Below are 12,272 nucleotides of genomic sequence, written 5' to 3'. Positions count from 1 at the left end.
AAAACAAACTCTAAGACAAAGCATAAACTGCTCTTCTTCCACTGATGTAGGCTACAGCTAGGCCATATGCCGGGTGCTAAGAGGTTAAAAGGTAGCATATATACTGTGAACATTGACGGAGCTATATGCACTCCTGCAGACCAATGTGCACAATTGTACATCCAGCATCCAACCCAGACATGAATCTGACATACCTCACTAGACAAGCACACAAACACTAACACAACAATACAGACTCTGAGAGAAACAACTAAAGATTTACTCACACAGACAGACAGAACTGATATGTATCAAGTACTAATGCAGACAGTTTCAGATACACTTAAACTACCCAATACTCATTAACACACACAGGAGACAATCCATCCGGCCACTTACAAACACATTCAGACAAGCATAAATGTCACAAAGAGAGGCACTCATTCACAAACAAACGTACATACACATGCAAAGACAGCCCAAGATAGGCACTAAGACCTTATTGAAATGTCTGGCAATGAACTGACACTTTCTAGTCTGACATGCAAACAAGCAGTCTTTTCATCATGTCTTGGGCCTACTGCACTTGAGCCTGTGCATGCAGTTTCACAGCTCGGCAAACCATGACATCTAAAACTCCTATCAAGGCATAAACAGATTTTTTCCATATATAACTGACCACTGAGGCAGGTTACAACTAGTCCATAAGGCAGGGTGCTAAGAGGTTAAAAGGTAACACATGTACTGTGAAGATTCATTAAGCTGTATGCACTCCTAGACACCTATGTATGCAGTTGTACATTTACTGTCCCACCCAGAATTCCATCTGACATACATAAGTAAAAAATCACACAGGCACTGAAACATCTAGTCAGAGTGTACAAAAAGCACCTAAATATTCACTCAGACAAACACAACTAATATATATGTAGTGCTAATGGAGATAGTTGCACGCACCCTTACATAACCTAGTACTCACTAACACACAGGAAGGAATACATGCAGCCCCTTACAGGCACCTTTAGAGAACCTTACATGTCACAGAGAGAGGCACTCATTTACCAACAAACATATATACATTTTCAATCACAGACAAGGTAGGGACTAAAATACTTATTCAAATATCTGCTAAAAACTGACACTTTCGATCTTCCATCATGTGTTGGGCCTTCATCACTTAAACCTGTGCATGCAGTTTTACTGCTAGACCAATCGGCACATCTAAAACTCTAGACAGGGAATAAACTACTCTTCTCCCAAATATATCTGAGCCCTAGGTAGGCTACACCTACCCCATAGGGTACAGTGCTAAGAGGTTAAAAGGGTAGACATGTACTGTGAAGATTCACTAGGCTATATGAACTCCTAGAGACCTATGTATGCAATTATACATCCACCCTTCCACCCGGACTTCAATCTTACATACATAAATAACTTTAACAGCTCCAGCCAAGTTAGAGCAAACACTCGGCCGTCAGCAAGCAGCAATCTTTTTTCTCCCTCTGTCACTCTCTATGTATGTAAATGTATCTGTGATCGTTGTTACTATGTTTAATAGACCTCCATGTGCGCCTTTTCGTGTATATTGTTTGTATTTTCTTTTATATTACCGGTCTAATGCTCTGCTATTGAACAATCAGTTTTTTGTCCTGTAATCATGTTTGTGCACATATAAAGTGCTCTGATACCCCCCAGTCGAGCCAACGCTATATAAAACCGTTCAAAAATAAATAAAAATAGTGTTCCCACTTGCTGATTGCTGAGGTGTCATCAGTTTCCCTGCCAGCAAAATGCAGTCAGGGAAAAAGAAGAAATTTGCTTTGATGCACACGGAGCATTTTTAACAACTCCCTTTGTGTCAAAGCCATGCCGGCTCCTGTAGGAAGCAGGGAGCCAGCAGGAACCTCTGGAGGAGGAATGGATGCTCCCCCCGCAGTCATCAACAGAGATGACAGGTCCCAGGGACCACAATTGGCCCGGTGAGGAGGGTAGCTCTGCTCCCCCCCTCTCCTTTCAGAATAAAAATAGGTCAGGAATTGTGGGGATGGGATCCCCGGGGTCGAAATCAGCCTGGGGATGTGGGCTGTTGCGCCCCCTCCACTTTTACAAATATAAAATAGGAAAGGCCAGGCCCCGGGGATGAGGTCTCTGGGGCCATACCCAGCCCAGAGAGGGGGCAGTGTGCCCCCTCCCCTAACTCCCCTAAAAAAGAATAATATCAAAAAGGCGAGGCTCTGTGCAGATGGGGTCCCAGGGGCCGAAATCGGCCGGGGAGGCGGTCCGTTCGCTCCCCCTCTCCCATTGCTAAAAGTCATGGCCCAAGGGATGGAGTCCCCAGGGTTGAAATTGGCCCATGGGAGTGACTCCCCAGTCACGTGAGACTCATTAAATCGTAATCCATCGTTAGAAAGCAGTTGAAGACTTGGATATTTACTGCTCCTGATTTGCAGTGTTACTCGTTCATTCAGTGATCTTTCTCTTTTTCTGCTCATGTATGTGTGATAAAGCCACTCTTTATTGCAGTTCAGCAACAGGATGCTCCTTTCTGAATCACAGCCGCACTTATAAAAGTATGCTAGTCATTTATTCATATATATAGAATGTAAAAAACAAAGGTTAAAGTGGCGTTATAGTTAGGTGAATATGTCAGTGATAACATTAACATTTTGAAACCATCAAAACACAGAAAGTTACCACTTATAGTTAGCAGAACTAACAATAACTTGCGCCCCTGCTTTCACCACTCATGACCTCACATATTACATTATTCATGACAAGTTCTATGACATCATTTATAACTTCAATGATGACATCTGAAATCACATCATTGAGGATATCACTCATGACATCACTGATGACATAATCCAAGGAGTGTGTTAGTTTGTTTTATAGTTTGCATAGTAACACGTAACTATCATAGAATTTCTCTGCCTCATTTTGCACAGCATGTGTTCAGCTAAGGTGCCTAAGTGTTTACAAAATGCATGTTCTCCTAATACAACATAGCTGTGTAGAGCTTTTGAACATGTTATAAATCTTTGCATTGAAGAGTCACTCTGTGTGCAGGTGACAGTTGACGACTTGTGGTCACCATGTTCCAAGTACGTTTTTTGCTCTGCAGAACAAGATTGCAACAGGGCAAATATTCTACATACTACATACTAAGGGCCTGATTATGGGTTTGGTGGACCACTGAACCTGTGATGCCGGTCTGAACATCACCGCACTGTGTGGCCACCTGCTGTATTATGACTGTGCAGGTCTGACTGCCACAGGATCGCTGCGACCGGCAGAGATGCAGGATCTCATGGCATTTGCATAGTGGTCAGGGGTGGAAATATGTTGGTGGTGTCGCTCCCAGCGGCACTGCCGAGCATATTCTGAGTTCCCTCGTCACCACCACTATTTCCATGGCAGTGAGCCCACTATGAAAAGGGTAGTGGTGAGGCAACTAAGGGGTCCCTAGTTGGGCCCCCTGTGCCCTCAGGGTCCAGGGGGTTCATGCGGGAGGTACACATGAAGTACGCTCCTGGATTTTCACCCCCAGTTCCTGCATGGTGTGACATTTATGCCACGTAATGCAGGAAGGTGCAGTCAATGCTCTGTGAGTGGCGGTCTGCATGTTAGGCTCTCCTATAAACCTAACAAGACACGACTGTCAGAACACTGCACGACCACCTGCTCGACCAGGATTAAAGTCCTAATCTGGCTGGCGGTCGCACCACAGGTTTGGCGGTCCTACAATGGATGGCACGTTGCAGCATCTGCTGTAGGACTGCTAAACTCGTAATTAACCCTCAAGTATTGTAAGCAGTCATGAGCTATTAAACAGAATTGTCTCAGCATGACAATTTGTAAGTAACATTGAAGTCTGAATGCACCAGGTATTGACCTATGTACATGTTCTTTTTTTGTTTCAGAAGATAGGCTATCTGTAAGCGTTCCACTAGTGTAATGGGTGCAGGTATTATGATCTTCATTATAATAAATGGTGTAACACGGTAAAGTCAAAGGAAATGGGTATCAATCGATATAGAAACAAGTGGTCCTAGACAAACCTAATTCCTATTTATGTAAACAATACATCGGGAATCTGTTGGCACATTCACAAAAAACATCAAATCATAAATCAGAGGCCACTACAAAATTACTTAAATAGCCAACATAAATTTATTTTGCTAAGTATTCATTCACAAATTGAACCATATATGCAAGGGCATAATATGCAACATTGGACACGGTTATTGTCAAAAAGGAGAAAGAAAAAGTGAGAAAATAAGTGCTCATGTGGAGAGTAGAAAAGAAAATCATTAAGAGGCATAAGGTAACAATTCAATTTTTTTATTTCAGAACCGGTATCCCTACGGTATGAGGCCTACCCCTATGCATGATTACAATTTCTGTTAGTTTTTCAAAAGTTCTTGTCACAGTGTAACTTGATCTGTGGTTGGGGGATAAATGTTGGGTGTAGGCCCACTCAGGGGGTGTCGACGTTTCGAGCTTGCAGTTCTCTGGGACAACGACAGATGCGGTACGTCTCCCCCAGTGGCATGACCAAGCACTAAAAGAATCGAACTTCCATACTGCGAAAATACGTTCAAAGGTCTCTCGCCGCTCCAACTTAGCGGCACTGTGGGACTCATCCCCAACCGTGATGAATCAACTGTATTAAAAACAATAACTAATAACCATGAAGCAGGCTCTTGGTCTCTCACCGCGACCTTCATCTTGGTTCCCCTTCCCTGTCCTGAGGAAGACCCGCAGCAGAGGAATCCATGCACCCTTTTGCGTTAGGGTCGAAACGTCAACACCCCCTCATTTAAAAGAAAATGACTGTATTTTTCAGCTATAAATATGGCACTGTGTCTACCAGTCACTGGGAACAAGATGCCTGCTGTTTGTAAATGTGACACTATGAAAAGGGAAAACATTAAAATGAAGAATTAACACAATCTTTAATCTAACTCTTCATTTTCATTTCTCTCTTTTAAAAGACTACAGAAATATCATTATGATGTCATGTCTAAAATTGAGTTGAGAACAACTTTTATTTTAGAGTTAAATACCTGAGTGCTTCAGTACTGAACCTCCACAACCCAGGTGGGTCATAAATCTGAGGGGAGCACTGCTCATCATCAGGCTCTGCTATCTGCTGCCTGATAATAATGTATAATAAGCAAAGGGTTTCCTAACTTTAAAAGGAAAACACAACACTTATTTATTGCCGCTCTAAGTTAAAAAGGAAGTCAAGGCTGGGGGATCTCTAAAGGTTTCTGTGCGCTATTAGTAGCTTTCGTTCGACTGCTTGGAGACACCTGTTCCAAATATACCCTGATGATCCTATAAGGTAAATAGACTTCAATTCAGATTACACTGTTTTGACTATGTGTCTGTTTGTTTTTATTTGACCTAGACTGATGTCACATCTATGTCATTGTCTGAATAACTTGCCACTGTCACAGTTCTTGGAATGATAAAGTAAAATGAAATCTACTTAAATGGCAGACATGACAATGATTCTTCAGACATGGAGGAAAATGGAGACTCCCATTACCTAGTATGGAGCTGAGCCTAATTAAAATGGAGTCAGACATTAAGAGTTTTATGTCAGGACCAGGCCTCCTGAGTCTTTTGGTCTGCATATGAGTTTTTGAGCTTGTAGAGCTTGCTGCACATGCCAGGCAAGCTTTAGGGCCATGCCTATAAGTTCCAAACAGAGCTCCCTACATACCAAAATCCATCTGGCCTTGAAAAAATAGAGGATCCTAGGCAGTATGTCCATCTTGACTGCATTTATCCTACCCAGCCAGGAGATGTCGAGAGATGTGCATTTATGTTTGTGACTACACAGAGATTTAAGAAGTTATCAATACTTAGCCCTGCATGTATCCTGTGGATCCAAAGTAATGGTAACACCCAATATATAACAGAACACACAGTCCATTTGAAGGTTGTTCATTATCAAAGTGCCTCTGCTCCTAAAGGAGCTCCTGATTCTTCAGAAAATGATGTTATCTTCAGGATCTCTGCGTTTGTGTGGTTTATTTTGAAGTCTGCGATACAATGAAAGTGTGCTAATCAATTCTGAAGAAATGAGATGGATAAGCTAGACTTTGTGAGGTGTAGCAGGACATCATGTATGAATAGAGTTATTTTATGTTTTCCTGACCAATTGCAATAACTTCTATTGTATATAGCCAAAGGGTTCAATGCTCAGAGTGAGTAAGAGGGGAGAAGTTGATTCCCCTAGCAAGTGAGCCTACACAACTCCAAGATCAATGACAGTCAATCATTTTTACCACTGAAATAAATGTAGGTCTGAATAAAAGATTTTGAAGATTATCTAAAGAAATGGTAGATCTATCCACTTGAAAGCTTCCTCCATGGGAAACAAAACCAATATAACATGTTTTGTTTTTTTTGAAAATGTGTCTGCCAGGTTAACTAAAAGGCGAATATAGTCATTAGTCTACCTTCCTTTAATGAATTTAGACTGATCAGGGTGTATTAATTGGCTGGAGGTTTTCAATCAAGTTCTGAAAATTGTCATGTAAAGCCTGGCCTCAATGTTGTGCACAGCTATGGGTCTCTGTGACGTGCATAGCTTTGGGTCAGTTTGGCATTCAAGAAAAGCTTATTTTGCCAATCATCTGAGCACTTTCTTTTCCCTGCCGACATATTAAATAAATCTGGAAAGTGAAGGATTTATTTGGTTGCAGAGGTCTTATAGAAATCCCTGATGAACTTTTCTTGGCTCAGATCTTTAAGTATTTTCAAATTTTAATTGCTGCTAATACCTCCACCTGCCTAGATCCTTTCTCTGTTCAAGTGTTAGGCACAGTAGGCATGTGGACCTTAGGTACTCAGATTACTTATCCGAAAGAAACAATTGGAGGGTGTATGGGTATGCATAGCAATCCTGGTATGCATGCAAAGTTTCTTCAGAGGAGACTATGGCCCCATGGTGAGCATTATGTCACCCACATACCCATGCTCTTGTTTCTGCCTCAGTTTCTTTGCTAGGTGCATCTCTACTTGGTTGTCTCATTCATATGAATTTCTCTTGGGAGACAGAATTGTCAATTTAGTCCTATGAGTAGCCACAGCATTTATCTTGCCTAGTAGAGAAATCCCTGTACCAAATAACTGTCTGCTGGGCTTCACCTTATATAGATTCCACATCCCCCACGGAGATGTTTAGTGACTCCAAGAAAGGACAGTTCAATTGGAGCATGGTCGGATGCACTATAAAGTGCATTTTAGCGTTGTGCATTGATGACATTAGGGTGCTCTTCACCAGAACATAACTAACTCTCAAGATAGTCCTGCTGATATACACATAAAAATTTATTCTCTATGCTTTATGTTTTGTTCTTTCCAAGGGTCATGAAAACCTAGAGTCTGCAGCATGCTGTTGAGGGTTTTGGAGAATGGGCATGTGTACACCTGTTCTATCTTTCTTTGCAGCCCACAGTAGATAAAAAACAATTATGTACTATTTGATCACCGGTCACAAGCCCTGCCAGAGTGTTACATAATGTCACTAGAAAGCCTTCCTGTCCAACATGTGTGATGTTAGACCTGGCATCCTTGGCTTGGTATTACCTTAAACGTTTTGCCCTCTCCCCTCGTATTTTTCTGATTTGTTTGTGTTGGAATTCTGACTCTGTACACTTTACCACTGTTAACCAGTTCTAAAGTGCCTGTGTTCTCACCCTAAAACATGGTTGAATAGGCTTACACATCATTGGCATATTAAATTGTTTCTAAATCTCTAGTAAAGTGTATACCACATACCCAGGGCTTGTTAATTGAATGCTACTAGTCGGCCTGCAGCACGTATTGTGCTCCATGAAACATGTCCCACGCCTGCCACTGCAACCAGAATGCAGTTTTAAACTGCCAATTCGACTCTGCAAAATTACCCCCTTACTAAACCTTAAACTTCCTGTTAGACCTGGCACCATTAGCGTGGGCCCCCCTTCCATTTTTTGCTGTTGCCTCCTGTGTTTTTGCTATATGATTTGCTGGTCCAGATGCTTTTGGCACTGTGCCACTGCTATTCAGTGCCACAGTGCAAGTGCTCCCTATTGTAAGGTGTGTGTTGTATTGGATTAGTGACTCCATGATTGGTTTATTTGATTCACTTCTCAGATACAAGTACAGTGCCCCATCTATGCCCAGGGCATGTAAATTAAATGCTGCTGGTGGGATTGCAGCACTGGTTGTGCCACCCACAGAAGCAGCTTGTAAAGTGTGTCTCAGGCCTGCCATTTCAGAGCCTGTGTGCAAGCTGTGACTACCATGTCGACTTGGCAAGTGCACCCACTTGCCAGTCCCTAAACCTTCCCTTTTCTACATATTAGTCACCCCTAAGGTCGGCCCTAGGGCAGGGTGCATTGTATGTTAAAGGTAGGACATGCCCTGATGTGTGTGACATGTCCTGATAGTGAATTACAGCCAATTTTGTTTTTCACTATTGCAAGGCTACCTGCTTCCATAGGCCAGAATTGGCAGTTTGATTATAACATCTTATAATCCTAACTGACTCAGGGAATTAGGTAGAAATTCAAGCTTAGTAGGCCTGAACTCAGAATGATAAAATACATATTTTAGTGAAGTTGGTTTTAACATTCTGTGTTTGAAAATACCACTTTTAGGAAGTAGGTATTTTCTTGCCTAACCATCCAAGCCTGCCTCTGCAAGGTTGTGTATTCCATGTCTGATTTGTGAGTGACAGGGGCTGGGGTGGCTCCAGGAGACAGGGTGAGTCAGCACAAGGCTGAATAGACCTATCTGCATGAGGAGTGGTGGGAGGAGTAGCACCTGGGCCTGAATAGGGCTGTGCCTGCCTTCCACAATGCTGGCTCCACCTCCTGTGGTGCATCTGATGATCCTGGCCCACACTGTCAAAGGAAAGAAGGACTCCTGTAAACAAAGTGCTCCAGGACTGCACAGAACTGGTTTGGACTAGGTGCAGACACTCTCTGCCTTCAGAGACAAAGGATTTTGGTGTATAAAAGGGGGGATCCAGACCCCAGAACTTTCGATCACTTCTGGGAATCAAGACGACCCTTTGCCAAGGAGAAGAACCAAGGAAGCTGAAAGAGGAGACTGCCCCTGTGCTGTGCTGGTGGGGTTGGCCTGCAGTGGTTACTTTATTGCCAAGGAAAGGAGAAAAGGAACTTTGTGTGTACTGTTGCAATCTTGAAGAAGAATCTCCAAGGGCTTGAACTGAGCTTGCCTCCTGCCTGAAGTCTCAGAGATACAAGACTTCACCATCAGCTCCCCTGAATGCCCTTGCTGTGGAATTTTTCCTGCAGAGAGGTGCCTACTGTAGTTTGGGCCCTCTTTGAAGACTGCGAGTCGCTGGGAGCTGGAAGCGCGAAGCAACGAGAAGAAGCATGCCACCACCACAGCAGTTGCTGTTGCATCGCCAAGGAAGCGTGCTGCCACTGTCACCATCGCATCACCGAAGCGCTGAGCATCACCGGAGAAGCGTGGCGCCGCCGCAGGGGTCGCAGTTGCATCACTGGAAAAGCGCATCGCAGGGCCTATCGCGGCTCCAAAGAACATTAAGTCGCCGTCGGGCGTGCACGCATCTCATCAACGTTGTCGCATCGTGAGCAAGAAGCCATTTTGTCGCATCGCACCGGAGATGAGTATCGCACCGAGGTGCCATCTTGTCGCATCGTACCGGAGAGCAGTAAGAAACCAACGCATCACCTCCCCACACAGTAAGGAAGCGAGCATCAACTCACCTGCGCAGCAGTAAGGAACCGACGCATCCTCTCCCCTGAGTGTAAGGAACTGACATATCGCCTTCCCTGTGGCCCTTTTGTTTGCATTGCGTTACGCATCCGAGGAACTTTGAGAGTAAAGTGTCGCATTTAAAACTGGAGAGAACTGAACTATTTTCTACTCTTTTAGAGACTATTTTCGATTACAGTATTGTGGATTTTTGACTGTTGGTCTTGTGTTAAGTCTAGTGAGGATTACTAATTTTTCTAAACTGGTGTGGTTTCCATTTGTAGTGTTTTCACTGTATTACTGTATGTGTTCACAAATTCGTTACACACTGCCTCTGAGATAAGCCTGTTTGTTCGTGCCAAGCTACCAAGGGGATGAGCAGGGGTTATTTTAAGAGTGTACCCCTTTACCCTGACTAGAAGCAAGGGTCCCTATTTGGTCAAAGGTATCTAGCCCCAGTTCTAACACTTTTTCTTCTATTACATATGTCACCCTTAAGGTAGGCCCTAGGTACCCCAAAGGGCAGGGTGCATTGTAATAAAAATTTTGGACATGTATTTTCAAGTTATACATTTCCTGGTAGTGAAAAACTCAAAAAGTTTTATGATATTCCCGCTTGACAGCCCAACTCAGGGGCCAAGTCTGAGGAACAGTGACTGCATTTCTGAATAGTTATTTGTACTTGGGATGTGCGGGGGTGATCTCCATCCCCCCTGGGACTTATATACAAAGCCATCTCTTATAATGCAGTGTGTTTAGCTTGATAAGTAGAATACACACATATTTAGCCATAGTGTGTCTGGTGTGTTGCCTCTGCCTTGAGAATGGGGGATACACTTGAGGTTCCTGCTATCTTGTATCTACTTTGAGTCAGCCCCAAACTGTATCACTCAGAGCCCACCTTCACCCACTGGCCTTCACACTTCACAGAGGCTGTCTTCATCTTCAGTCATTCACCTCCACTGGTTGTATGGATCAAAATTCACTTAACTCTTGATTTTAGGGCCCGCAGGTACCCTGCAGCCGCACTCCACTCCTATCACCTCATCCAGACCCACTCCTTGCCACTCCTTTATTTACTACTATCTCACAGACTATTATCCCTGCAACTCATCTCCAAGAACCTCATACACGCACCCTCAGGCATCAAGGCGAGTCCTAGCCAGCCAGGAGTTCCTTCTTTCAGCATCTCCCTCCTGGCACTGCAGCTGACATCTAGAATTCATTCCTTAGTCTTCAGTATTGCTGTCTGGTTCTGGGGTCTGAGGCCTCCTCCAGCGTCCTCCTCTAATTCCGGCTGCCCCTCCATGGTACAGTCCTATTATGTGTTGAATTAAGGATCACATGGCCAGGTAAGTTGTATCTTCCTTATTACTGAATCCGCCCATGACATGGAGCAAACTCGAGGCTCAGCATTCAACCGATAACCCTCAATATTGTTTGTTCCCTAAGCCAGTGTTCACTCCATGCACAGGCTGAGAATAAACATTAACATGTAATTCCATGTAGTGCGTGCACCACTGCACGCACATGGGTGTCATCATGACTAGAGTGGCACACCACAACACCTTCCCCCCTAAACAACAAAACTGGCAGAAAAAAACATTAGAAATAAAGCACAAGAAATTAAAATCAATGAATCTACCATTTACAAAAATGAATTCCACTTAATATCTAATGAAATCATCAAACTTTTTTGGTGCCTTCCTATTGTGACCACACCCAGAGTCCCCCACACTACTAGCGGAAGGATCTCCATCAGACACTTTGGTCGCAAGCCCTTGTTCTGAACTATCCTCCCGACCACCTGTCACAGATACTCTTTCCACACCTAGCTGCAAAATATGTGCCCAATCCTGATCCTCCACACGCCTTCTCCCCTGATGCATGATCATTGCTTGTTCAGGTGTCACTTTTACAAGTTGCATCTTGTTCGACCAACCTTCACCGACCATAAACACTGCCCCTTTACTCACTTTGCTCACCTGTTCTGGCATAGAGAATTTGGACTCCCCTTTCCTCACTCTAAAAGGCTTCTTAATCAAAACCCAGTCACCGGCTGCTACATTTTCCTTGCCAGAGTGACACTTCGAATCTAATCTATCTTTCATGGCAGCCTGTTTCTCTACCACCCTAGCGGTCACTTCTTCAACCCCAGACATGATGGGAACAAAGGAGTGTGTAGCTCGCTGCCTCTCAGCATGGCAAATAGTATCACCCCTGTTGTGCAATGTGGTGAGGTATTATAGCTCCAAACTTTACGCTCAATGAACTCTTTAAAATTCAACCCAGGAGCCAATACAGTTTGCATCCCCTCTTTCATAACCTTGTTTCCTCTCTCTACCAGGCCATTCAAACTATGTGAATCTAAAACGACCTTCAAGCGTTTTATGTCCCTTGAACTTAATAAATTTCACATCTTCTCTGACACAAAATCTGTGCTGTTGTCTGTGATTATGACCTTGGGTGCTCCTTCTAATAAAATATTCTACTTAAGAATGTCATAGTCGCGTCAGTGTCAGGTGCCTCCACAAAACTATAGT

Source organism: Triturus cristatus, chromosome 4_1, assembly GCF_964204655.1.
Source record: "Triturus cristatus chromosome 4_1, aTriCri1.1, whole genome shotgun sequence".
Lineage (NCBI taxonomy): Eukaryota > Metazoa > Chordata > Amphibia > Caudata > Salamandridae > Triturus > Triturus cristatus.
This window is presented reverse-complemented; position numbering follows the sequence as displayed.